The 25,228-nt window shown below is 46.5% G+C and overlaps 16 non-coding genes across 16 annotated transcripts; all 16 read left to right on the forward strand.

Annotated features, from left to right (window-relative positions):
- Positions 1-1,244: 1,244 nt before the first annotated feature.
- On the forward strand, positions 1,245-1,363 carry LOC140576169 (5S ribosomal RNA). The gene has a single exon (XR_011981397.1). It is a non-coding gene; the product is annotated as a 5S ribosomal RNA (ribosomal RNA).
- Positions 1,364-2,752: 1,389 nt separating this feature from the next.
- Positions 2,753-2,871, forward strand: LOC140576424 (5S ribosomal RNA). Its single transcript, XR_011981638.1, has one exon. It is a non-coding gene; the product is annotated as a 5S ribosomal RNA (ribosomal RNA).
- A 1,389-nt stretch (positions 2,872-4,260) lies between these two features.
- Positions 4,261-4,379, forward strand: LOC140575840 (5S ribosomal RNA). The gene has a single exon (XR_011981098.1). It is a non-coding gene; the product is annotated as a 5S ribosomal RNA (ribosomal RNA).
- Positions 4,380-5,768: 1,389 nt separating this feature from the next.
- On the forward strand, positions 5,769-5,887 carry LOC140576372 (5S ribosomal RNA). The gene has a single exon (XR_011981587.1). It is a non-coding gene; the product is annotated as a 5S ribosomal RNA (ribosomal RNA).
- Positions 5,888-7,277: 1,390 nt separating this feature from the next.
- Positions 7,278-7,396, forward strand: LOC140575724 (5S ribosomal RNA). The gene has a single exon (XR_011980989.1). It is a non-coding gene; the product is annotated as a 5S ribosomal RNA (ribosomal RNA).
- Positions 7,397-8,786: 1,390 nt separating this feature from the next.
- Positions 8,787-8,905, forward strand: LOC140575986 (5S ribosomal RNA). The gene has a single exon (XR_011981235.1). It is a non-coding gene; the product is annotated as a 5S ribosomal RNA (ribosomal RNA).
- Positions 8,906-10,295: 1,390 nt separating this feature from the next.
- Positions 10,296-10,414, forward strand: LOC140575960 (5S ribosomal RNA). Its single transcript, XR_011981210.1, has one exon. It is a non-coding gene; the product is annotated as a 5S ribosomal RNA (ribosomal RNA).
- A 1,389-nt stretch (positions 10,415-11,803) lies between these two features.
- LOC140576170 (5S ribosomal RNA) lies at positions 11,804-11,922 on the forward strand. The gene has a single exon (XR_011981398.1). It is a non-coding gene; the product is annotated as a 5S ribosomal RNA (ribosomal RNA).
- A 1,389-nt stretch (positions 11,923-13,311) lies between these two features.
- On the forward strand, positions 13,312-13,430 carry LOC140575991 (5S ribosomal RNA). The gene has a single exon (XR_011981239.1). It is a non-coding gene; the product is annotated as a 5S ribosomal RNA (ribosomal RNA).
- A 1,389-nt stretch (positions 13,431-14,819) lies between these two features.
- LOC140576171 (5S ribosomal RNA) lies at positions 14,820-14,938 on the forward strand. The gene has a single exon (XR_011981399.1). It is a non-coding gene; the product is annotated as a 5S ribosomal RNA (ribosomal RNA).
- Positions 14,939-16,327: 1,389 nt separating this feature from the next.
- On the forward strand, positions 16,328-16,446 carry LOC140575992 (5S ribosomal RNA). Its single transcript, XR_011981240.1, has one exon. It is a non-coding gene; the product is annotated as a 5S ribosomal RNA (ribosomal RNA).
- Positions 16,447-17,835: 1,389 nt separating this feature from the next.
- LOC140575734 (5S ribosomal RNA) lies at positions 17,836-17,954 on the forward strand. The gene has a single exon (XR_011980999.1). It is a non-coding gene; the product is annotated as a 5S ribosomal RNA (ribosomal RNA).
- A 1,390-nt stretch (positions 17,955-19,344) lies between these two features.
- LOC140575725 (5S ribosomal RNA) lies at positions 19,345-19,463 on the forward strand. Its single transcript, XR_011980990.1, has one exon. It is a non-coding gene; the product is annotated as a 5S ribosomal RNA (ribosomal RNA).
- A 1,390-nt stretch (positions 19,464-20,853) lies between these two features.
- Positions 20,854-20,972, forward strand: LOC140575665 (5S ribosomal RNA). Its single transcript, XR_011980935.1, has one exon. It is a non-coding gene; the product is annotated as a 5S ribosomal RNA (ribosomal RNA).
- Positions 20,973-22,362: 1,390 nt separating this feature from the next.
- On the forward strand, positions 22,363-22,481 carry LOC140575961 (5S ribosomal RNA). Its single transcript, XR_011981211.1, has one exon. It is a non-coding gene; the product is annotated as a 5S ribosomal RNA (ribosomal RNA).
- A 1,389-nt stretch (positions 22,482-23,870) lies between these two features.
- Positions 23,871-23,989, forward strand: LOC140575742 (5S ribosomal RNA). Its single transcript, XR_011981007.1, has one exon. It is a non-coding gene; the product is annotated as a 5S ribosomal RNA (ribosomal RNA).
- The last annotated feature ends 1,239 nt before the right edge of the window (positions 23,990-25,228 follow it).

The following is a 25,228-nucleotide window of genomic DNA, read 5'->3' on the forward strand; positions in this document are numbered from 1 at the left end:
GAGTCTTCAGAGTCGAAACATTTCAGCGTCAGATGCCGTTTAAGCCCACCTGCATGGCCTGCCATGGGATGGAAACCAATCAGTTGCAGTTTGGCTTAATTATAGCCAGTTGCTCTCAAAACAAAACACTGGAAAATATTCAACAAGAACTCTGTGGAGGGAATGCTGTGGATAAAAGTAACCCAAGCCTGCCAGTAGGGGTCAGTGTACGTTTGAGGAAACTGACAACATGGGGGGGAAAGTCTGTTACAGGATGTCAACGCAGAGCAGAACTACAACCAATCACAGTTGCAGCTCATGGGTGGGACAAGCCCAATATTTGCTGTTAAAAACAAACAAACAAACAAAAAAACACCTGCTAATTTAGATCACTTACTTAGGTCACATTAAAGCAACACATCACGAAAGGGAGTGAGCCGTGGGGCAATAACAGCACCGTTTCGTCACAGCCGTGATGTTTATTTCACCGTTACACGCAACCTCAAGTCATGGGCCGCCATTCATGGGTCCCCGTTCTCGTTTCGGGGGGGCTGATTTCCAGTTGTATTGAGTTTTTTAAAAATTCTCCTCCCAGACCTGCCTGCATCTACAACAGTTGTTCTTTTGTCCCCCTAAAGCTTCACAGAGCTCTTTGAACTTGACATGGTGACGCCACTTCCCTAAGTCAAAAGGCTGGCTGGCCCACTCAGCCCGAGCCTGCTTCACCGGCATCCCTGCGACTCGCAACTCACCTCAGAGCGATGCTTCGCCCGGCGTGCTAGCGTGAGCTTTTTTCTTTTTTTTTTTTTGCCCGGCTTCCATATTGGTAGGAAGTAGCCTCTGCATTTATCCCGTATTCCTGTTGTACCTTAGTATGTGGAATTTAGGGGTGTAAATAAAAGGAGCCAAGACAGTTGAGAAAGATTTGTGATTTTGTAATTGTCCCGTTTCACAAGCCCATTCGACTCATGTGGCTTATGTGACTTTTATGTTGACAAGGCCGAGTCTGGCGGCCGGCGTTAGCCTTTGTTGCTGAATGTTCAAGTGTCAGCCAAAAGAGCAAGTTTTGTTGTTTTATTTTTTTTGTGAAAAGAGAAGGAGGACAGGAGAGAGCAATGAAATGTGTGATTGGTTTGAATGAGCTTGGTGGGGTTGCTTTGGAAGTAAGAAAGGAGGGCGAGTAAATGTGTGTCCCCTGTAGTGTGGAAAAGGCAGCCGTCTTTTGCCGCATGCTTATAAATAGGCTGAGTGGAAGCAGTGCTCTCGCTTACGGCCATACCACCCTGAGCACGCCCGATCTCGTCTGATCTCGGAAGCTAAGCAGGGTCGGGCCTGGTTAGTACTTGGATGGGAGACCGCCTGGGAATACCAGGTGCTGTAAGCTTTTGCCATCCTCAAGCACTTACATGCACATTCTTTCACTTGCTTTTCTTACTTTTACTCCATCTTACTTTACGCTTTCACAAATCTACAACGCATTACCCTTTCTTTTACATGTACGTCCTTGTGTTACATTTCATACGGCCTTTGGAGTCTTCAGAGTCGAAACATTTCAGCGTCAGATGCCGTTTAAGCCCACCTGCATGGCCTGCCATGGGATGGAAACCAATCAGTTGCAGTTTGGCTTAATTATAGCCAGTTGCTCTCAAAACAAAACACTGTAAAATATTCAACAAGAACTCTGTGGAGGGAATGCTGTGGATAAAAGTAACCCAAGCCTGCCAGTAGGGGTCAGTGTACGTTTGAGGAAACTGACAACATGGGGGGGAAAGTCTGTTACAGGATGTCAACGCAGAGCAGAACTACAACCAATCACAGTTGCAGCTCATGGGTGGGACAAGCCCAATATTTGCTGTTAAAAACAAACAAACAAACAAAAAAACACCTGCTAATTTAGATCACTTACTTAGGTCACATTAAAGCAACACATCACGAAAGGGAGTGAGCCGTGGGGCAATAACAGCACCGTTTCGTCACAGCCGTGATGTTTATTTCACCGTTACACGCAACCTCAAGTCATGGGCCGCCATTCATGGGTCCCCGTTCTCGTTTCGGGGGGCTGATTTCCAGTTGTATTGAGTTTTTTTAAAATTCTCCTCCCAGACCTGCCTGCATCTACAACAGTTGTTCTTTTGTCCCCCTAAAGCTTCACAGAGCTCTTTGAACTTGACATGGCGACGCCACTTCCCTAAGTCAAAAGGCTGGCTGGCCCACTCAGCCCGAGCCTGCTTCACCGGCATCCCTGCGACTCGCAACTCACCTCAGAGCGATGCTTCGCCCGGCGTGCTAGCGTGAGCTTTTTTCTTTTTTTTTTTTTGCCCGGCTTCCATATTGGTAGGAAGTAGCCTCTGCATTTATCCCGTATTCCTGTTGTACCTTAGTATGTGGAATTTAGGGGTGTAAATAAAAGGAGCCAAGACAGTTGAGAAAGATTTGTGATTTTGTAATTGTCCCGTTTCACGAGCCCATTCGACTCATGTGGCTTATGTGACTTTTATGTTGACAAGGCCGAGTCTGGCGGCCGGCGTTAGCCTTTGTTGCTGAATGTTCAAGTGTCAGCCAAAAGAGCAAGTTTTGTTGTTTTATTTTTTTTGTGAAAAGAGAAGGAGGACAGGAGAGAGCAATGAAATGTGTGATTGGTTTGAATGAGCTTGGTGGGGTTGCTTTGGAAGTAAGAAAGGAGGGCGAGTAAATGTGTGTCCCCTGTAGTGTGGAAAAGGCAGCCGTCTTTTGCCGCATGCTTATAAATAGGCTGAGTGGAAGCAGTGCTCTCGCTTACGGCCATACCACCCTGAGCACGCCCGATCTCGTCTGATCTCGGAAGCTAAGCAGGGTAGGGCCTGGTTAGTACTTGGATGGGAGACCGCCTGGGAATACCAGGTGCTGTGAGCTTTTGCCATCCTCAAGCACTTACATGCACATTCTTTCACTTGCTTTTCTTACTTTTACTCCATCTTACTTTACGCTTTCACAAATCTACAACGCATTACCCTTTCTTTTACATGTACGTCCTTGTGTTACATTTCATACGGCCTTTGGAGTCTTCAGAGTCGAAACATTTCAGCGTCAGATGCCGTTTAAGCCCACCTGCATGGCCTGCCATGGGATGGAAACCAATCAGTTGCAGTTTGGCTTAATTATAGCCAGTTGCTCTCAAAACAAAACACTGTAAAATATTCAACAAGAACTCTGTGGAGGGAATGCTGTGGATAAAAGTAACCCAAGCCTGCCAGTAGGGGTCAGTGTACGTTTGAGGAAACTGACAACATGGGGGGGAAAGTCTGTTACAGGATGTCAACGCAGAGCAGAACTACAACCAATCACAGTTGCAGCTCATGGGTGGGACAAGCCCAATATTTGCTGTTAAAAACAAACAAACAAACAAAAAAACACCTGCTAATTTAGATCACTTACTTAGGTCACATTAAAGCAACACATCACGAAAGGGAGTGAGCCGTGGGGCAATAACAGCACCGTTTCGTCACAGCCGTGATGTTTATTTCACCGTTACACGCAACCTCAAGTCATGGGCCGCCATTCATGGGTCCCCGTTCTCGTTTCGGGGGGCTGATTTCCAGTTGTATTGAGTTTTTTTAAAATTCTCCTCCCAGACCTGCCTGCATCTACAACAGTTGTTCTTTTGTCCCCCTAAAGCTTCACAGAGCTCTTTGAACTTGACATGGTGACGCCACTTCCCTAAGTCAAAAGGCTGGCTGGCCCACTCAGCCCGAGCCTGCTTCACCGGCATCCCTGCGACTCGCAACTCACCTCAGAGCGATGCTTCGCCCGGCGTGCTAGCGTGAGCTTTTTTCTTTTTTTTTTTTTGCCCGGCTTCCATATTGGTAGGAAGTAGCCTCTGCATTTATCCCGTATTCCTGTTGTACCTTAGTATGTGGAATTTAGGGGTGTAAATAAAAGGAGCCAAGACAGTTGAGAAAGATTTGTGATTTTGTAATTGTCCCGTTTCACAAGCCCATTCGACTCATGTGGCTTATGTGACTTTTATGTTGACAAGGCCGAGTCTGGCGGCCGGCGTTAGCCTTTGTTGCTGAATGTTCAAGTGTCAGCCAAAAGAGCAAGTTTTGTTGTTTTATTTTTTTTGTGAAAAGAGAAGGAGGACAGGAGAGAGCAATGAAATGTGTGATTGGTTTGAATGAGCTTGGTGGGGTTGCTTTGGAAGTAAGAAAGGAGGGCGAGTAAATGTGTGTCCCCTGTAGTGTGGAAAAGGCAGCCGTCTTTTGCCGCATGCTTATAAATAGGCTGAGTGGAAGCAGTGCTCTCGCTTACGGCCATACCACCCTGAGCACCCCAGATCTCGTCTGATCTCGGAAGCTAAGCAGGGTAGGGCCTGGTTAGTACTTGGATGGGAGACCGCCTGGGAATACCAGGTGCTGTGAGCTTTTGCCATCCTCAAGCACTTACATGCACATTCTTTCACTTGCTTTTCTTACTTTTACTCCATCTTACTTTACGCTTTCACAAATCTACAACGCATTACCCTTTCTTTTACATGTACGTCCTTGTGTTACATTTCATACGGCCTTTGGAGTCTTCAGAGTCGAAACATTTCAGCGTCAGATGCCGTTTAAGCCCACCTGCATGGCCTGCCATGGGATGGAAACCAATCAGTTGCAGTTTGGCTTAATTATAGCCAGTTGCTCTCAAAACAAAACACTGGAAAATATTCAACAAGAACTCTGTGGAGGGAATGCTGTGGATAAAAGTAACCCAAGCCTGCCAGTAGGGGTCAGTGTACGTTTGAGGAAACTGACAACATGGGGGGGAAAGTCTGTTACAGGATGTCAACGCAGAGCAGAACTACAACCAATCACAGTTGCAGCTCATGGGTGGGACAAGCCCAATATTTGCTGTTAAAAACAAACAAACAAACAAAAAAACACCTGCTAATTTAGATCACTTACTTAGGTCACATTAAAGCAACACATCACGAAAGGGAGTGAGCCGTGGGGCAATAACAGCACCGTTTCGTCACAGCCGTGATGTTTATTTCACCGTTACACGCAACCTCAAGTCATGGGCCGCCATTCATGGGTCCCCGTTCTCGTTTCGGGGGGCTGATTTCCAGTTGTATTGAGTTTTTTTAAAATTCTCCTCCCAGACCTGCCTGCATCTACAACAGTTGTTCTTTTGTCCCCCTAAAGCTTCACAGAGCTCTTTGAACTTGACATGGTGACGCCACTTCCCTAAGTCAAAAGGCTGGCTGGCCCACTCAGCCCGAGCCTGCTTCACCGGCATCCCTGCGACTCGCAACTCACCTCAGAGCGATGCTTCGCCCGGCGTGCTAGCGTGAGCTTTTTTCTTTTTTTTTTTTTGCCCGGCTTCCATATTGGTAGGAAGTAGCCTCTGCATTTATCCCGTATTCCTGTTGTACCTTAGTATGTGGAATTTAGGGGTGTAAATAAAAGGAGCCAAGACAGTTGAGAAAGATTTGTGATTTTGTAATTGTCCCGTTTCACAAGCCCATTCGACTCATGTGGCTTATGTGACTTTTATGTTGACAAGGCCGAGTCTGGCGGCCGGCGTTAGCCTTTGTTGCTGAATGTTCAAGTGTCAGCCAAAAGAGCAAGTTTTGTTGTTTTATTTTTTTTGTGAAAAGAGAAGGAGGACAGGAGAGAGCAATGAAATGTGTGATTGGTTTGAATGAGCTTGGTGGGGTTGCTTTGGAAGTAAGAAAGGAGGGCGAGTAAATGTGTGTCCCCTGTAGTGTGGAAAAGGCAGCCGTCTTTTGCCGCATGCTTATAAATAGGCTGAGTGGAAGCAGTGCTCTCGCTTACGGCCATACCACCCTGAGCACGCCCGATCTCATCTGATCTCGGAAGCTAAGCAGGGTCGGGCCTGGTTAGTACTTGGATGGGAGACCGCCTGGGAATACCAGGTGCTGTGAGCTTTTGCCATCCTCAAGCACTTACATGCACATTCTTTCACTTGCTTTTCTTACTTTTACTCCATCTTACTTTACGCTTTCACAAATCTACAACGCATTACCCTTTCTTTTACATGTACGTCCTTGTGTTACATTTCATACGGCCTTTGGAGTCTTCAGAGTCGAAACATTTCAGCGTCAGATGCCGTTTAAGCCCACCTGCATGGCCTGCCATGGGATGGAAACCAATCAGTTGTAGTTTGGCTTAATTATAGCCAGTTGCTCTCAAAACAAAACACTGGAAAATATTCAACAAGAACTCTGTGGAGGGAATGCTGTGGATAAAAGTAACCCAAGCCTGCCAGTAGGGGTCAGTGTACGTTTGAGGAAACTGACAACATGGGGGGGAAAGTCTGTTACAGGATGTCAACGCAGAGCAGAACTACAACCAATCACAGTTGCAGCTCATGGGTGGGACAAGCCCAATATTTGCTGTTAAAAACAAACAAACAAACAAAAAAACACCTGCTAATTTAGATCACTTACTTAGGTCACATTAAAGCAACACATCACGAAAGGGAGTGAGCCGTGGGGCAATAACAGCACCGTTTCGTCACAGCCGTGATGTTTATTTCACCGTTACACGCAACCTCAAGTCATGGGCCGCCATTCATGGGTCCCCGTTCTCGTTTCGGGGGGCTGATTTCCAGTTGTATTGAGTTTTTTTTAAAATTCTCCTCCCAGACCTGCCTGCATCTACAACAGTTGTTCTTTTGTCCCCCTAAAGCTTCACAGAGCTCTTTGAACTTGACATGGCGACGCCACTTCCCTAAGTCAAAAGGCTGGCTGGCCCACTCAGCCCGAGCCTGCTTCACCGGCATCCCTGCGACTCGCAACTCACCTCAGAGCGATGCTTCGCCCGGCGTGCTAGCGTGAGCTTTTTTCTTTTTTTTTTTTTGCCCGGCTTCCATATTGGTAGGAAGTAGCCTCTGCATTTATCCCGTATTCCTGTTGTACCTTAGTATGTGGAATTTAGGGGTGTAAATAAAAGGAGCCAAGACAGTTGAGAAAGATTTGTGATTTTGTAATTGTCCCGTTTCACAAGCCCATTCGACTCATGTGGCTTATGTGACTTTTATGTTGACAAGGCCGAGTCTGGCGGCCGGCGTTAGCCTTTGTTGCTGAATGTTCAAGTGTCAGCCAAAAGAGCAAGTTTTGTTGTTTTATTTTTTTTGTGAAAAGAGAAGGAGGACAGGAGAGAGCAATGAAATGTGTGATTGGTTTGAATGAGCTTGGTGGGGTTGCTTTGGAAGTAAGAAAGGAGGGCGAGTAAATGTGTGTCCCCTGTAGTGTGGAAAAGGCAGCCGTCTTTTGCCGCATGCTTATAAATAGGCTGAGTGGAAGCAGTGCTCTCGCTTACGGCCATACCACCCTGAGCACGCCCGATCTAGTCTGATCTCGGAAGCTAAGCAGGGTCGGGCCTGGTTAGTACTTGGATGGGAGACCGCCTGGGAATACCAGGTGCTGTAAGCTTTTGCCATCCTCAAGCACTTACATGCACATTCTTTCACTTGCTTTTCTTACTTTTACTCCATCTTACTTTACGCTTTCACAAATCTACAACGCATTACCCTTTCTTTTACATGTACGTCCTTGTGTTACATTTCATACGGCCTTTGGAGTCTTCAGAGTCGAAACATTTCAGCGTCAGATGCCGTTTAAGCCCACCTGCATGGCCTGCCATGGGATGGAAACCAATCAGTTGTAGTTTGGCTTAATTATAGCCAGTTGCTCTCAAAACAAAACACTGTAAAATATTCAACAAGAACTCTGTGGAGGGAATGCTGTGGATAAAAGTAACCCAAGCCTGCCAGTAGGGGTCAGTGTACGTTTGAGGAAACTGACAACATGGGGGGGAAAGTCTGTTACAGGATGTCAACGCAGAGCAGAACTACAACCAATCACAGTTGCAGCTCATGGGTGGGACAAGCCCAATATTTGCTGTTAAAAACAAACAAACAAACAAAAAAACACCTGCTAATTTAGATCACTTACTTAGGTCACATTAAAGCAACACATCACGAAAGGGAGTGAGCCGTGGGGCAATAACAGCACCGTTTCGTCACAGCCGTGATGTTTATTTCACCGTTACACGCAACCTCAAGTCATGGGCCGCCATTCATGGGTCCCCGTTCTCGTTTCGGGGGGCTGATTTCCAGTTGTATTGAGTTTTTTTTAAAATTCTCCTCCCAGACCTGCCTGCATCTACAACAGTTGTTCTTTTGTCCCCCTAAAGCTTCACAGAGCTCTTTGAACTTGACATGGCGACGCCACTTCCCTAAGTCAAAAGGCTGGCTGGCCCACTCAGCCCGAGCCTGCTTCACCGGCATCCCTGCGACTCGCAACTCACCTCAGAGCGATGCTTCGCCCGGCGTGCTAGCGTGAGCTTTTTTCTTTTTTTTTTTTTGCCCGGCTTCCATATTGGTAGGAAGTAGCCTCTGCATTTATCCCGTATTCCTGTTGTACCTTAGTATGTGGAATTTAGGGGTGTAAATAAAAGGAGCCAAGACAGTTGAGAAAGATTTGTGATTTTGTAATTGTCCCGTTTCACGAGCCCATTCGACTCATGTGGCTTATGTGACTTTTATGTTGACAAGGCCGAGTCTGGCGGCCGGCGTTAGCCTTTGTTGCTGAATGTTCAAGTGTCAGCCAAAAGAGCAAGTTTTGTTGTTTTATTTTTTTTGTGAAAAGAGAAGGAGGACAGGAGAGAGCAATGAAATGTGTGATTGGTTTGAATGAGCTTGGTGGGGTTGCTTTGGAAGTAAGAAAGGAGGGCGAGTAAATGTGTGTCCCCTGTAGTGTGGAAAAGGCAGCCGTCTTTTGCCGCATGCTTATAAATAGGCTGAGTGGAAGCAGTGCTCTCACTTAAGGCCATACCACCCTGAGCACGCCCGATCTCGTCTGATCTCGGAAGCTAAGCAGGGTCGGGCCTGGTTTGTACTTGGATGGGAGACCGCCTGGGAATACCAGGTGCTGTGAGCTTTTGCCATCCTCAAGCACTTACATGCACATTCTTTCACTTGCTTTTCTTACTTTTACTCCATCTTACTTTACGCTTTCACAAATCTACAACGCATTACCCTTTCTTTTACATGTACGTCCTTGTGTTACATTTCATACGGCCTTTGGAGTCTTCAGAGTCGAAACATTTCAGCGTCAGATGCCGTTTAAGCCCACCTGCATGGCCTGCCATGGGATGGAAACCAATCAGTTGCAGTTTGGCTTAATTATAGCCAGTTGCTCTCAAAACAAAACACTGGAAAATATTCAACAAGAACTCTGTGGAGGGAATGCTGTGGATAAAAGTAACCCAAGCCTGCCAGTAGGGGTCAGTGTACGTTTGAGGAAACTGACAACATGGGGGGGAAAGTCTGTTACAGGATGTCAACGCAGAGCAGAACTACAACCAATCACAGTTGCAGCTCATGGGTGGGACAAGCCCAATATTTGCTGTTAAAAACAAACAAACAAACAAAAAAACACCTGCTAATTTAGATCACTTACTTAGGTCACATTAAAGCAACACATCACGAAAGGGAGTGAGCCGTGGGGCAATAACAGCACCGTTTCGTCACAGCCGTGATGTTTATTTCACCGTTACACGCAACCTCAAGTCATGGGCCGCCATTCATGGGTCCCCGTTCTCGTTTCGGGGGGCTGATTTCCAGTTGTATTGAGTTTTTTTTTAAATTCTCCTCCCAGACCTGCCTGCATCTACAACAGTTGTTCTTTTGTCCCCCTAAAGCTTCACAGAGCTCTTTGAACTTGACATGGCGACGCCACTTCCCTAAGTCAAAAGGCTGGCTGGCCCACTCAGCCCGAGCCTGCTTCACCGGCATCCCTGCGACTCGCAACTCACCTCAGAGCGATGCTTCGCCCGGCGTGCTAGCGTGAGCTTTTTTCTTTTTTTTTTTTTGCCCGGCTTCCATATTGGTAGGAAGTAGCCTCTGCATTTATCCCGTATTCCTGTTGTACCTTAGTATGTGGAATTTAGGGGTGTAAATAAAAGGAGCCAAGACAGTTGAGAAAGATTTGTGATTTTGTAATTGTCCCGTTTCACAAGCCCATTCGACTCATGTGGCTTATGTGACTTTTATGTTGACAAGGCCGAGTCTGGCGGCCGGCGTTAGCCTTTGTTGCTGAATGTTCAAGTGTCAGCCAAAAGAGCAAGTTTTGTTGTTTTATTTTTTTTGTGAAAAGAGAAGGAGGACAGGAGAGAGCAATGAAATGTGTGATTGGTTTGAATGAGCTTGGTGGGGTTGCTTTGGAAGTAAGAAAGGAGGGCGAGTAAATGTGTGTCCCCTGTAGTGTGGAAAAGGCAGCCGTCTTTTGCCGCATGCTTATAAATAGGCTGAGTGGAAGCAGTGCTCTCGCTTACGGCCATACCACCCTGAGCACGCCCGATCTCGTCTGATCTAGGCTGCTAAGCAGGGTCGGGCCTGGTTAGTACTTGGATGGGAGACCGCCTGGGAATACCAGGTGCTGTAAGCTTTTGCCATCCTCAAGCACTTACATGCACATTCTTTCACTTGCTTTTCTTACTTTTACTCCATCTTACTTTACGCTTTCACAAATCTACAACGCATTACCCTTTCTTTTACATGTACGTCCTTGTGTTACATTTCATACGGCCTTTGGAGTCTTCAGAGTCGAAACATTTCAGCGTCAGATGCCGTTTAAGCCCACCTGCATGGCCTGCCATGGGATGGAAACCAATCAGTTGCAGTTTGGCTTAATTATAGCCAGTTGCTCTCAAAACAAAACACTGTAAAATATTCAACAAGAACTCTGTGGAGGGAATGCTGTGGATAAAAGTAACCCAAGCCTGCCAGTAGGGGTCAGTGTACGTTTGAGGAAACTGACAACATGGGGGGGAAAGTCTGTTACAGGATGTCAACGCAGAGCAGAACTACAACCAATCACAGTTGCAGCTCATGGGTGGGACAAGCCCAATATTTGCTGTTAAAAACAAACAAACAAACAAAAAAACACCTGCTAATTTAGATCACTTACTTAGGTCACATTAAAGCAACACATCACGAAAGGGAGTGAGCCGTGGGGCAATAACAGCACCGTTTCGTCACAGCCGTGATGTTTATTTCACCGTTACACGCAACCTCAAGTCATGGGCCGCCATTCATGGGTCCCTGTTCTCGTTTCGGGGGGCTGATTTCCAGTTGTATTGAGTTTTTTTAAAATTCTCCTCCCAGACCTGCCTGCATCTACAACAGTTATTCTTTTGTCCCCCTAAAGCTTCACAGAGCTCTTTGAACTTGACATGGCGACGCCACTTCCCTAAGTCAAAAGGCTGGCTGGCCCACTCAGCCCGAGCCTGCTTCACCGGCATCCCTGCGACTCGCAACTCACCTCAGAGCGATGCTTCGCCCGGCGTGCTAGCGTGAGCTTTTTTCTTTTTTTTTTTTTGCCCGGCTTCCATATTGGTAGGAAGTAGCCTCTGCATTTATCCCGTATTCCTGTTGTACCTTAGTATGTGGAATTTAGGGGTGTAAATAAAAGGAGCCAAGACAGTTGAGAAAGATTTGTGATTTTGTAATTGTCCCGTTTCACGAGCCCATTCGACTCATGTGGCTTATGTGACTTTTATGTTGACAAGGCCGAGTCTGGCGGCCGGCGTTAGCCTTTGTTGCTGAATGTTCAAGTGTCAGCCAAAAGAGCAAGTTTTGTTGTTTTATTTTTTTTGTGAAAAGAGAAGGAGGACAGGAGAGAGCAATGAAATGTGTGATTGGTTTGAATGAGCTTGGTGGGGTTGCTTTGGAAGTAAGAAAGGAGGGCGAGTAAATGTGTGTCCCCTGTAGTGTGGAAAAGGCAGCCGTCTTTTGCCGCATGCTTATAAATAGGCTGAGTGGAAGCAGTGCTCTCGCTTACGGCCATACCACCCTGAGCACGCCCGATCTCGTCTGATCTCGGAAGCTAAGCAGGGTCGGGCCTGGTTAGTACTTGGATGGGAGACCGCCTGGGAATACCAGGTGCTGTAAGCTTTTGCCATCCTCAAGCACTTACATGCACATTCTTTCACTTGCTTTTCTTACTTTTACTCCATCTTACTTTACGCTTTCACAAATCTACAACGCATTACCCTTTCTTTTACATGTACGTCCTTGTGTTACATTTCATACGGCCTTTGGAGTCTTCAGAGTCGAAACATTTCAGCGTCAGATGCCGTTTAAGCCCACCTGCATGGCCTGCCATGGGATGGAAACCAATCAGTTGCAGTTTGGCTTAATTATAGCCAGTTGCTCTCAAAACAAAACACTGTAAAATATTCAACAAGAACTCTGTGGAGGGAATGCTGTGGATAAAAGTAACCCAAGCCTGCCAGTAGGGGTCAGTGTACGTTTGAGGAAACTGACAACATGGGGGGGAAAGTCTGTTACAGGATGTCAACGCAGAGCAGAACTACAACCAATCACAGTTGCAGCTCATGGGTGGGACAAGCCCAATATTTGCTGTTAAAAACAAACAAACAAACAAAAAAACACCTGCTAATTTAGATCACTTACTTAGGTCACATTAAAGCAACACATCACGAAAGGGAGTGAGCCGTGGGGCAATAACAGCACCGTTTCGTCACAGCCGTGATGTTTATTTCACCGTTACACGCAACCTCAAGTCATGGGCCGCCATTCATGGGTCCCCGTTCTCGTTTCGGGGGGCTGATTTCCAGTTGTATTGAGTTTTTTTAAAATTCTCCTCCCAGACCTGCCTGCATCTACAACAGTTGTTCTTTTGTCCCCCTAAAGCTTCACAGAGCTCTTTGAACTTGACATGGCGACGCCACTTCCCTAAGTCAAAAGGCTGGCTGGCCCACTCAGCCCGAGCCTGCTTCACCGGCATCCCTGCGACTCGCAACTCACCTCAGAGCGATGCTTCGCCCGGCGTGCTAGCGTGAGCTTTTTTCTTTTTTTTTTTTTGCCCGGCTTCCATATTGGTAGGAAGTAGCCTCTGCATTTATCCCGTATTCCTGTTGTACCTTAGTATGTGGAATTTAGGGGTGTAAATAAAAGGAGCCAAGACAGTTGAGAAAGATTTGTGATTTTGTAATTGTCCCGTTTCACAAGCCCATTCGACTCATGTGGCTTATGTGACTTTTATGTTGACAAGGCCGAGTCTGGCGGCCGGCGTTAGCCTTTGTTGCTGAATGTTCAAGTGTCAGCCAAAAGAGCAAGTTTTGTTGTTTTATTTTTTTTGTGAAAAGAGAAGGAGGACAGGAGAGAGCAATGAAATGTGTGATTGGTTTGAATGAGCTTGGTGGGGTTGCTTTGGAAGTAAGAAAGGAGGGCGAGTAAATGTGTGTCCCCTGTAGTGTGGAAAAGGCAGCCGTCTTTTGCCGCATGCTTATAAATAGGCTGAGTGGAAGCAGTGCTCTCGCTTACGGCCATACCACCCTGAGCACGCCCGATCTCGTCTGATCTCGGCTGCTAAGCAGGGTCGGGCCTGGTTAGTACTTGAATGGGAGACAGCCTGGGAATACCAGGTGCTGTAAGCTTTTGCCATCCTCAAGCACTTACATGCACATTCTTTCACTTGCTTTTCTTACTTTTACTCCATCTTACTTTACGCTTTCACAAATCTACAACGCATTACCCTTTCTTTTACATGTACGTCCTTGTGTTACATTTCATACGGCCTTTGGAGTCTTCAGAGTCGAAACATTTCAGCGTCAGATGCCGTTTAAGCCCACCTGCATGGCCTGCCATGGGATGGAAACCAATCAGTTGCAGTTTGGCTTAATTATAGCCAGTTGCTCTCAAAACAAAACACTGTAAAATATTCAACAAGAACTCTGTGGAGGGAATGCTGTGGATAAAAGTAACCCAAGCCTGCCAGTAGGGGTCAGTGTACGTTTGAGGAAACTGACAACATGGGGGGGAAAGTCTGTTACAGGATGTCAACGCAGAGCAGAACTACAACCAATCACAGTTGCAGCTCATGGGTGGGACAAGCCCAATATTTGCTGTTAAAAACAAACAAACAAACAAAAAAACACCTGCTAATTTAGATCACTTACTTAGGTCACATTAAAGCAACACATCACGAAAGGGAGTGAGCCGTGGGGCAATAACAGCACCGTTTCGTCACAGCCGTGATGTTTATTTCACCGTTACACGCAACCTCAAGTCATGGGCCGCCATTCATGGGTCCCCGTTCTCGTTTCGGGGGGCTGATTTCCAGTTGTATTGAGTTTTTTTAAAATTCTCCTCCCAGACCTGCCTGCATCTACAACAGTTGTTCTTTTGTCCCCCTAAAGCTTCACAGAGCTCTTTGAACTTGACATGGCGACGCCACTTCCCTAAGTCAAAAGGCTGGCTGGCCCACTCAGCCCGAGCCTGCTTCACCGGCATCCCTGCGACTCGCAACTCACCTCAGAGCGATGCTTCGCCCGGCGTGCTAGCGTGAGCTTTTTTCTTTTTTTTTTTTTGCCCGGCTTCCATATTGGTAGGAAGTAGCCTCTGCATTTATCCCGTATTCCTGTTGTACCTTAGTATGTGGAATTTAGGGGTGTAAATAAAAGGAGCCAAGACAGTTGAGAAAGATTTGTGATTTTGTAATTGTCCCGTTTCACGAGCCCATTCGACTCATGTGGCTTATGTGACTTTTATGTTGACAAGGCCGAGTCTGGCGGCCGGCGTTAGCCTTTGTTGCTGAATGTTCAAGTGTCAGCCAAAAGAGCAAGTTTTGTTGTTTTATTTTTTTTGTGAAAAGAGAAGGAGGACAGGAGAGAGCAATGAAATGTGTGATTGGTTTGAATGAGCTTGGTGGGGTTGCTTTGGAAGTAAGAAAGGAGGGCGAGTAAATGTGTGTCCCCTGTAGTGTGGAAAAGGCAGCCGTCTTTTGCCGCATGCTTATAAATAGGCTGAGTGGAAGCAGTGCTCTCGCTTACGGCCATACCACCCTGAGCACGCCCGATCTCGTCTGATCTCGGAAGCTAAGCAGGGTCGGGCCTGGTTAGTACTTGGATGGGAGACCGCCTGGGAATACCAGGTGCTGTAAGCTTTTGCCATCCTCAAGCACTTACATGCACATTCTTTCACTTGCTTTTCTTACTTTTACTCCATCTTACTTTACGCTTTCACAAATCTACAACGCATTACCCTTTCTTTTACATGTACGTCCTTGTGTTACATTTCATACGGCCTTTGGAGTCTTCAGAGTCGAAACATTTCAGCGTCAGATGCCGTTTAAGCCCACCTGCATGGCCTGCCATGGGATGGAAACCAATCAGTTGCAGTTTGGCTTAATTATAGCCAGTTGCTCTCAAAACAAAACACTGTAAAATATTCAACAAGAACTCTGTGGAGGGAATGCTGTGGATAAAAGTAACCCAAGCCTGCCAGTAGGGGTCAGTGTACGTTTGAGGAAACTGACAACATGGGGGGGAAAGTCTGTTACAGGATGTCAACGCAGAGCAGAACTACAACCAATCACAGTTGCAGCTCATGGGTGGGACAAGCCCAATATTTGCTGTTAAAAACAAACAAACAAACAAAAAAACACCTGCTAATTTAGATCACTTACTTAGGTCACATTAAAGCAACACATCACGAAAGGGAGTGAGCCGTGGGGCAATAACAGCACCGTTTCGTCACAGCCGTGATGTTTATTTCACCGTTACACGCAACCTCAAGTCATGGGCCGCCATTCATGGGTCCCCGTTCTCGTTTCGGGGGGCTGATTTCCAGTTGTATTGAGTTTTTTTAAAATTCTCCTCCCAGACCTGCCTGCATCTACAACAGTTGTTCTTTTGTCCCCCTAAAGCTTCACAGAGCTCTTTGAACTTGACATGGCGACGCCACTTCCCTAAGTCAAAAGGCTGGCTGGCCCACTCAGCCCGAGCCTGCTTCACCGGCATCCCTGCGACTCGCAACTCACCTCAGAGCGATGCTTCGCCCGGCGTGCTAGCGTGAGCTTTTTTCTTTTTTTTTTTTTGCCCGGCTTCCATATTGGTAGGAAGTAGCCTCTGCATTTATCCCGTATTCCTGTTGTACCTTAGTATGTGGAATTTAGGGGTGTAAATAAAAGGAGCCAAGACAGTTGAGAAAGATTTGTGATTTTGTAATTGTCCCGTTTCACAAGCCCATTCGACTCATGTGGCTTATGTGACTTTTATGTTGACAAGGCCGAGTCTGGCGGCCGGCGTTAGCCTTTGTTGCTGAATGTTCAAGTGTCAGCCAAAAGAGCAAGTTTTGTTGTTTTATTTTTTTTGTGAAAAGAGAAGGAGGACAGGAGAGAGCAATGAAATGTGTGATTGGTTTGAATGAGCTTGGTGGGGTTGCTTTGGAAGTAAGAAAGGAGGGCGAGTAAATGTGTGTCCCCTGTAGTGTGGAAAAGGCAGCCGTCTTTTGCCGCATGCTTATAAATAGGCTGAGTGGAAGCAGTGCTCTCGCTTACGGCCATACCACCCTGAGCACGCCCGATCTCGTCTGATCTCGGCTGCTAAGCAGGGTCGGGCCTGGTTAGTACTTGAATGGGAGACAGCCTGGGAATACCAGGTGCTGTAAGCTTTTGCCATCCTCAAGCACTTACATGCACATTCTTTCACTTGCTTTTCTTACTTTTACTCCATCTTACTTTACGCTTTCACAAATCTACAACGCATTACCCTTTCTTTTACATGTACGTCCTTGTGTTACATTTCATACGGCCTTTGGAGTCTTCAGAGTCGAAACATTTCAGCGTCAGATGCCGTTTAAGCCCACCTGCATGGCCTGCCATGGGATGGAAACCAATCAGTTGCAGTTTGGCTTAATTATAGCCAGTTGCTCTCAAAACAAAACACTGTAAAATATTCAACAAGAACTCTGTGGAGGGAATGCTGTGGATAAAAGTAACCCAAGCCTGCCAGTAGGGGTCAGTGTACGTTTGAGGAAACTGACAACATGGGGGGGAAAGTCTGTTACAGGATGTCAACGCAGAGCAGAACTACAACCAATCACAGTTGCAGCTCATGGGTGGGACAAGCCCAATATTTGCTGTTAAAAACAAACAAACAAACAAAAAAACACCTGCTAATTTAGATCACTTACTTAGGTCACATTAAAGCAACACATCACGAAAGGGAGTGAGCCGTGGGGCAATAACAGCACCGTTTCGTCACAGCCGTGATGTTTATTTCACCGTTACACGCAACCTCAAGTCATGGGCCGCCATTCATGGGTCCCCGTTCTCGTTTCGGGGGGCTGATTTCCAGTTGTATTGAGTTTTTTTAAAATTCTCCTCCCAGACCTGCCTGCATCTACAACAGTTGTTCTTTTGTCCCCCTAAAGCTTCACAGAGCTCTTTGAACTTGACATGGCGACGCCACTTCCCTAAGTCAAAAGGCTGGCTGGCCCACTCAGCCCGAGCCTGCTTCACCGGCATCCCTGCGACTCGCAACTCACCTCAGAGCGATGCTTCGCCCGGCGTGCTAGCGTGAGCTTTTTTCTTTTTTTTTTTTTGCCCGGCTTCCATATTGGTAGGAAGTAGCCTCTGCATTTATCCCGTATTCCTGTTGTACCTTAGTATGTGGAATTTAGGGGTGTAAATAAAAGGAGCCAAGACAGTTGAGAAAGATTTGTGATTTTGTAATTGTCCCGTTTCACGAGCCCATTCGACTCATGTGGCTTATGTGACTTTTATGTTGACAAGGCCGAGTCTGGCGGCCGGCGTTAGCCTTTGTTGCTGAATGTTCAAGTGTCAGCCAAAAGAGCAAGTTTTGTTGTTTTATTTTTTTTGTGAAAAGAGAAGGAGGACAGGAGAGAGCAATGAAATGTGTGATTGGTTTGAATGAGCTTGGTGGGGTTGCTTTGGAAGTAAGAAAGGAGGGCGAGTAAATGTGTGTCCCCTGTAGTGTGGAAAAGGCAGCCGTCTTTTGCCGCATGCTTATAAATAGGCTGAGTGGAAGCAGTGCTCTCGCTTACGGCCATACCACCCTGAGCACGCCCGATCTCGTCTGATCTCGGAAGCTAAGCAGGGTTGGGCCTGGTTAGTACTTGGATGGGAGACCGCCTGGGAATACCAGGTGCTGTAAGCTTTTGCCATCCTCAAGCACTTACATGCACATTCTTTCACTTGCTTTTCTTACTTTTACTCCATCTTACTTTACGCTTTCACAAATCTACAACGCATTACCCTTTCTTTTACATGTACGTCCTTGTGTTACATTTCATACGGCCTTTGGAGTCTTCAGAGTCGAAACATTTCAGCGTCAGATGCCGTTTAAGCCCACCTGCATGGCCTGCCATGGGATGGAAACCAATCAGTTGCAGTTTGGCTTAATTATAGCCAGTTGCTCTCAAAACAAAACACTGTAAAATATTCAACAAGAACTCTGTGGAGGGAATGCTGTGGATAAAAGTAACCCAAGCCTGCCAGTAGGGGTCAGTGTACGTTTGAGGAAACTGACAACATGGGGGGGAAAGTCTGTTACAGGATGTCAACGCAGAGCAGAACTACAACCAATCACAGTTGCAGCTCATGGGTGGGACAAGCCCAATATTTGCTGTTAAAAACAAACAAACAAACAAAAAAACACCTGCTAATTTAGATCACTTACTTAGGTCACATTAAAGCAACACATCACGAAAGGGAGTGAGCCGTGGGGCAATAACAGCACCGTTTCGTCACAGCCGTGATGTTTATTTCACCGTTACACGCAACCTCAAGTCATGGGCCGCCATTCATGGGTCCCCGTTCTCGTTTCGGGGGGCTGATTTCCAGTTGTATTGAGTTTTTTTAAAATTCTCCTCCCAGACCTGCCTGCATCTACAACAGTTGTTCTTTTGTCCCCCTAAAGCTTCACAGAGCTCTTTGAACTTGACATGGCGACGCCACTTCCCTAAGTCAAAAGGCTGGCTGGCCCACTCAGCCCGAGCCTGCTTCACCGGCATCCCTGCGACTCGCAACTCACCTCAGAGCGATGCTTCGCCCGGCGTGCTAGCGTGAGCTTTTTTCTTTTCTTTTTTTTTGCCCGGCTTCCATATTGGTAGGAAGTAGCCTCTGCATTTATCCCGTATTCCTGTTGTACCTTAGTATGTGGAATTTAGGGGTGTAAATAAAAGGAGCCAAGACAGTTGAGAAAGATTTGTGATTTTGTAATTGTCCCGTTTCACAAGCCCATTCGACTCATGTGGCTTATGTGACTTTTATGTTGACAAGGCCGAGTCTGGCGGCCGGCGTTAGCCTTTGTTGCTGAATGTTCAAGTGTCAGCCAAAAGAGCAAGTTTTGTTGTTTTATTTTTTTTGTGAAAAGAGAAGGAGGACAGGAGAGAGCAATGAAATGTGTGATTGGTTTGAATGAGCTTGGTGGGGTTGCTTTGGAAGTAAGAAAGGAGGGCGAGTAAATGTGTGTCCCCTGTAGTGTGGAAAAGGCAGCCGTCTTTTGCCGCATGCTTATAAATAGGCTGAGTGGAAGCAGTGCTCTCGCTTACGGCCATACCACCCTGAGCACGCCCGATCTAGTCTGATCTCGGAAGCTAAGCAGGGTCGGGCCTGGTTAGTACTTGGATGGGAGACCGCCTGGGAATACCAGGTGCTGTAAGCTTTTGCCATCCTCAAGCACTTACATGCACATTCTTTCACTTGCTTTTCTTACTTTTACTCCATCTTACTTTACGCTTTCACAAATCTACAACGCATTACCCTTTCTTTTACATGTACGTCCTTGTGTTACATTTCATACGGCCTTTGGAGTCTTCAGAGTCGAAACATTTCAGCGTCAGATGCCGTTTAAGCCCACCTGCATGGCCTGCCATGGGATGGAAACCAATCAGTTGTAGTTTGGCTTAATTATAGCCAGTTGCTCTCAAAACAAAACACTGTAAAATATTCAACAAGAACTCTGTGGAGGGAATGCTGTGGATAAAAGTAACCCAAGCCTGCCAGTAGGGGTCAGTGTACGTTTGAGGAAACTGACAACATGGGGGGGAAAGTCTGTTACAGGATGTCAACGCAGAGCAGAACTACAACCAATCACAGTTGCAGCTCATGGGTGGGACAAGCCCAATATTTGCTGTTAAAAACAAACAAACAAACAAAAAAACACCTGCTAATTTAGATCACTTACTTAGGTCACATTAAAGCAACACATCACGAAAGGGAGTGAGCCGTGGGGCAATAACAGCACCGTTTCGTCACAGCCGTGATGTTTATTTCACCGTTACACGCAACCTCAAGTCATGGGCCGCCATTCATGGGTCCCCGTTCTCGTTTCGGGGGGCTGATTTCCAGTTGTATTGAGTTTTTTTTAAAATTCTCCTCCCAGACCTGCCTGCATCTACAACAGTTGTTCTTTTGTCCCCCTAAAGCTTCACAGAGCTCTTTGAACTTGACATGGCGACGCCACTTCCCTAAGTCAAAAGGCTGGCTGGCCCACTCAGCCCGAGCCTGCTTCACCGGCATCCCTGCGACTCGCAACTCACCTCAGAGCGATGCTTCGCCCGGCGTGCTAGCGTGAGCTTTTTTCTTTTTTTTTTTTTGCCCGGCTTCCATATTGGTAGGAAGTAGCCTCTGCATTTATCCCGTATTCCTGTTGTACCTTAGTATGTGGAATTTAGGGGTGTAAATAAAAGGAGCCAAGACAGTTGAGAAAGATTTGTGATTTTGTAATTGTCCCGTTTCACGAGCCCATTCGACTCATGTGGCTTATGTGACTTTTATGTTGACAAGGCCGAGTCTGGCGGCCGGCGTTAGCCTTTGTTGCTGAATGTTCAAGTGTCAGCCAAAAGAGCAAGTTTTGTTGTTTTATTTTTTTTGTGAAAAGAGAAGGAGGACAGGAGAGAGCAATGAAATGTGTGATTGGTTTGAATGAGCTTGGTGGGGTTGCTTTGGAAGTAAGAAAGGAGGGCGAGTAAATGTGTGTCCCCTGTAGTGTGGAAAAGGCAGCCGTCTTTTGCCGCATGCTTATAAATAGGCTGAGTGGAAGCAGTGCTCTCGCTGACGGCCATACCACCCTGAGCACGCCCGATCTCGTCTGATCTCGGAAGCTAAGCAGGGTCGGGCCTGGTTAGTACTTGGATGGGAGACCGCCTGGGAATACCAGGTGCTGTGAGCTTTTGCCATCCTCAAGCACTTACATGCACATTCTTTCACTTGCTTTTCTTACTTTTACTCCATCTTACTTTACGCTTTCACAAATCTACAACGCATTACCCTTTCTTTTACATGTACGTCCTTGTGTTACATTTCATACGGCCTTTGGAGTCTTCAGAGTCGAAACATTTCAGCGTCAGATGCCGTTTAAGCCCACCTGCATGGCCTGCCATGGGATGGAAACCAATCAGTTGCAGTTTGGCTTAATTATAGCCAGTTGCTCTCAAAACAAAACACTGGAAAATATTCAACAAGAACTCTGTGGAGGGAATGCTGTGGATAAAAGTAACCCAAGCCTGCCAGTAGGGGTCAGTGTACATTTGAGGAAACTGACAACATGGGGGGGAAAGTCTGTTACAGGATGTCAACGCAGAGCAGAACTACAACCAATCACAGTTGCAGCTCATGGGTGGGACAAGCCCAATATTTGCTGTTAAAAACAAACAAACAAACAAAAAAACACCTGCTAATTTAGATCACTTACTTAGGTCACATTAAAGCAACACATCACGAAAGGGAGTGAGCCGTGGGGCAATAACAGCACCGTTTCGTCACAGCCGTGATGTTTATTTCACCGTTACACGCAACCTCAAGTCATGGGCCGCCATTCATGGGTCCCCGTTCTCGTTTCGGGGGGCTGATTTCCAGTTGTATTGAGTTTTTTTTTAAATTCTCCTCCCAGACCTGCCTGCATCTACAACAGTTGTTCTTTTGTCCCCCTAAAGCTTCACAGAGCTCTTTGAACTTGACATGGCGACGCCACTTCCCTAAGTCAAAAGGCTGGCTGGCCCACTCAGCCCGAGCCTGCTTCACCGGCATCCCTGCGACTCGCAACTCACCTCAGAGCGATGCTTCGCCCGGCGTGCTAGCGTGAGCTTTTTTCTTTTTTTTTTTTTGCCCGGCTTCCATATTGGTAGGAAGTAGCCTCTGCATTTATCCCGTATTCCTGTTGTACCTTAGTATGTGGAATTTAGGGGTGTAAATAAAAGGAGCCAAGACAGTTGAGAAAGATTTGTGATTTTGTAATTGTCCCGTTTCACAAGCCCATTCGACTCATGTGGCTTATGTGACTTTTATGTTGACAAGGCCGAGTCTGGCGGCCGGCGTTAGCCTTTGTTGCTGAATGTTCAAGTGTCAGCCAAAAGAGCAAGTTTTGTTGTTTTATTTTTTTTGTGAAAAGAGAAGGAGGACAGGAGAGAGCAATGAAATGTGTGATTGGTTTGAATGAGCTTGGTGGGGTTGCTTTGGAAGTAAGAAAGGAGGGCGAGTAAATGTGTGTCCCCTGTAGTGTGGAAAAGGCAGCCGTCTTTTGCCGCATGCTTATAAATAGGCTGAGTGGAAGCAGTGCTCTCGCTTACGGCCATACCACCCTGAGCACGCCCGATCTCGTCTGATCTAGGCTGCTAAGCAGGGTCGGGCCTGGTTAGTACTTGGATGGGAGACCGCCTGGGAATACCAGGTGCTGTAAGCTTTTGCCATCCTCAAGCACTTACATGCACATTCTTTCACTTGCTTTTCTTACTTTTACTCCATCTTACTTTACGCTTTCACAAATCTACAACGCATTACCCTTTCTTTTACATGTACGTCCTTGTGTTACATTTCATACGGCCTTTGGAGTCTTCAGAGTCGAAACATTTCAGCGTCAGATGCCGTTTAAGCCCACCTGCATGGCCTGCCATGGGATGGAAACCAATCAGTTGCAGTTTGGCTTAATTATAGCCAGTTGCTCTCAAAACAAAACACTGTAAAATATTCAACAAGAACTCTGTGGAGGGAATGCTGTGGATAAAAGTAACCCAAGCCTGCCAGTAGGGGTCAGTGTACGTTTGAGGAAACTGACAACATGGGGGGGAAAGTCTGTTACAGGATGTCAACGCAGAGCAGAACTACAACCAATCACAGTTGCAGCTCATGGGTGGGACAAGCCCAATATTTGCTGTTAAAAACAAACAAACAAACAAAAAAACACCTGCTAATTTAGATCACTTACTTAGGTCACATTAAAGCAACACATCACGAAAGGGAGTGAGCCGTGGGGCAATAACAGCACCGTTTCGTCACAGCCGTGATGTTTATTTCACCGTTACACGCAACCTCAAGTCATGGGCCGCCATTCATGGGTCCCCGTTCTCGTTTCGGGGGGCTGATTTCCAGTTGTATTGAGTTTTTTTAAAATTCTCCTCCCAGACCTGCCTGCATCTACAACAGTTGTTCTTTTGTCCCCCTAAAGCTTCACAGAGCTCTTTGAACTTGACATGGCGACGCCACTTCCCTAAGTCAAAAGGCTGGCTGGCCCACTCAGCCCGAGCCTGCTTCACCGGCATCCCTGCGACTCGCAACTCACCTCAGAGCGATGCTTCGCCCGGCGTGCTAGCGTGAGCTTTTTTCTTTTTTTTTTTTTGCCCGGCTTCCATATTGGTAGGAAGTAGCCTCTGCATTTATCCCGTATTCCTGTTGTACCTTAGTATGTGGAATTTAGGGGTGTAAATAAAAGGAGCCAAGACAGTTGAGAAAGATTTGTGATTTTGTAATTGTCCCGTTTCACGAGCCCATTCGACTCATGTGGCTTATGTGACTTTTATGTTGACAAGGCCGAGTCTGGCGGCCGGCGTTAGCCTTTGTTGCTGAATGTTCAAGTGTCAGCCAAAAGAGCAAGTTTTGTTGTTTTATTTTTTTTGTGAAAAGAGAAGGAGGACAGGAGAGAGCAATGAAATGTGTGATTGGTTTGAATGAGCTTGGTGGGGTTGCTTTGGAAGTAAGAAAGGAGGGCGAGTAAATGTGTGTCCCCTGTAGTGTGGAAAAGGCAGCCGTCTTTTGCCGCATGCTTATAAATAGGCTGAGTGGAAGCAGTGCTCTCGCTTACGGCCATACCACCCTGAGCACGCCCGATCTCGTCTGATCTCGGCTGCTAAGCAGGGTCGGGCCTGGTTAGTACTTGGATGGGAGACCGCCTGGGAATACCAGGTGCTGTAAGCTTTTGCCATCCTCAAGCACTTACATGCACATTCTTTCACTTGCTTTTCTTACTTTTACTCCATCTTACTTTACGCTTTCACAAATCTACAACGCATTACCCTTTCTTTTACATGTACGTCCTTGTGTTACATTTCATACGGCCTTTGGAGTCTTCAGAGTCGAAACATTTCAGCGTCAGATGCCGTTTAAGCCCACCTGCATGGCCTGCCATGGGATGGAAACCAATCAGTTGCAGTTTGGCTTAATTATAGCCAGTTGCTCTCAAAACAAAACACTGTAAAATATTCAACAAGAACTCTGTGGAGGGAATGCTGTGGATAAAAGTAACCCAAGCCTGCCAGTAGGGGTCAGTGTACGTTTGAGGAAACTGACAACATGGGGGGGAAAGTCTGTTACAGGATGTCAACGCAGAGCAGAACTACAACCAATCACAGTTGCAGCTCATGGGTGGGACAAGCCCAATATTTGCTGTTAAAAACAAACAAACAAACAAAAAAACACCTGCTAATTTAGATCACTTACTTAGGTCACATTAAAGCAACACATCACGAAAGGGAGTGAGCCGTGGGGCAATAACAGCACCGTTTCGTCACAGCCGTGATGTTTATTTCACCGTTACACGCAACCTCAAGTCATGGGCCGCCATTCATGGGTCCCCGTTCTCGTTTCGGGGGGCTGATTTCCAGTTGTATTGAGTTTTTTTAAAATTCTCCTCCCAGACCTGCCTGCATCTACAACAGTTGTTCTTTTGTCCCCCTAAAGCTTCACAGAGCTCTTTGAACTTGACATGGCGACGCCACTTCCCTAAGTCAAAAGGCTGGCTGGCCCACTCAGCCCGAGCCTGCTTCACCGGCATCCCTGCGACTCGCAACTCACCTCAGAGCGATGCTTCGCCCGGCGTGCTAGCGTGAGCTTTTTTCTTTTTTTTTTTTTGCCCGGCTTCCATATTGGTAGGAAGTAGCCTCTGCATTTATCCCGTATTCCTGTTGTACCTTAGTATGTGGAATTTAGGGGTGTAAATAAAAGGAGCCAAGACAGTTGAGAAAGATTTGTGATTTTGTAATTGTCCCGTTTCACGAGCCCATTCGACTCATGTGGCTTATGTGACTTTTATGTTGACAAGGCCGAGTCTGGCGGCCGGCGTTAGCCTTTGTTGCTGAATGTTCAAGTGTCAGCCAAAAGAGCAAGTTTTGTTGTTTTATTTTTTTTGTGAAAAGAGAAGGAGGACAGGAGAGAGCA

The sequence above is a fragment of the Salminus brasiliensis genome, chromosome 13 (genome assembly GCF_030463535.1).
Source record: "Salminus brasiliensis chromosome 13, fSalBra1.hap2, whole genome shotgun sequence".
NCBI classification, from domain to species: domain Eukaryota; kingdom Metazoa; phylum Chordata; class Actinopteri; order Characiformes; family Bryconidae; genus Salminus; species Salminus brasiliensis.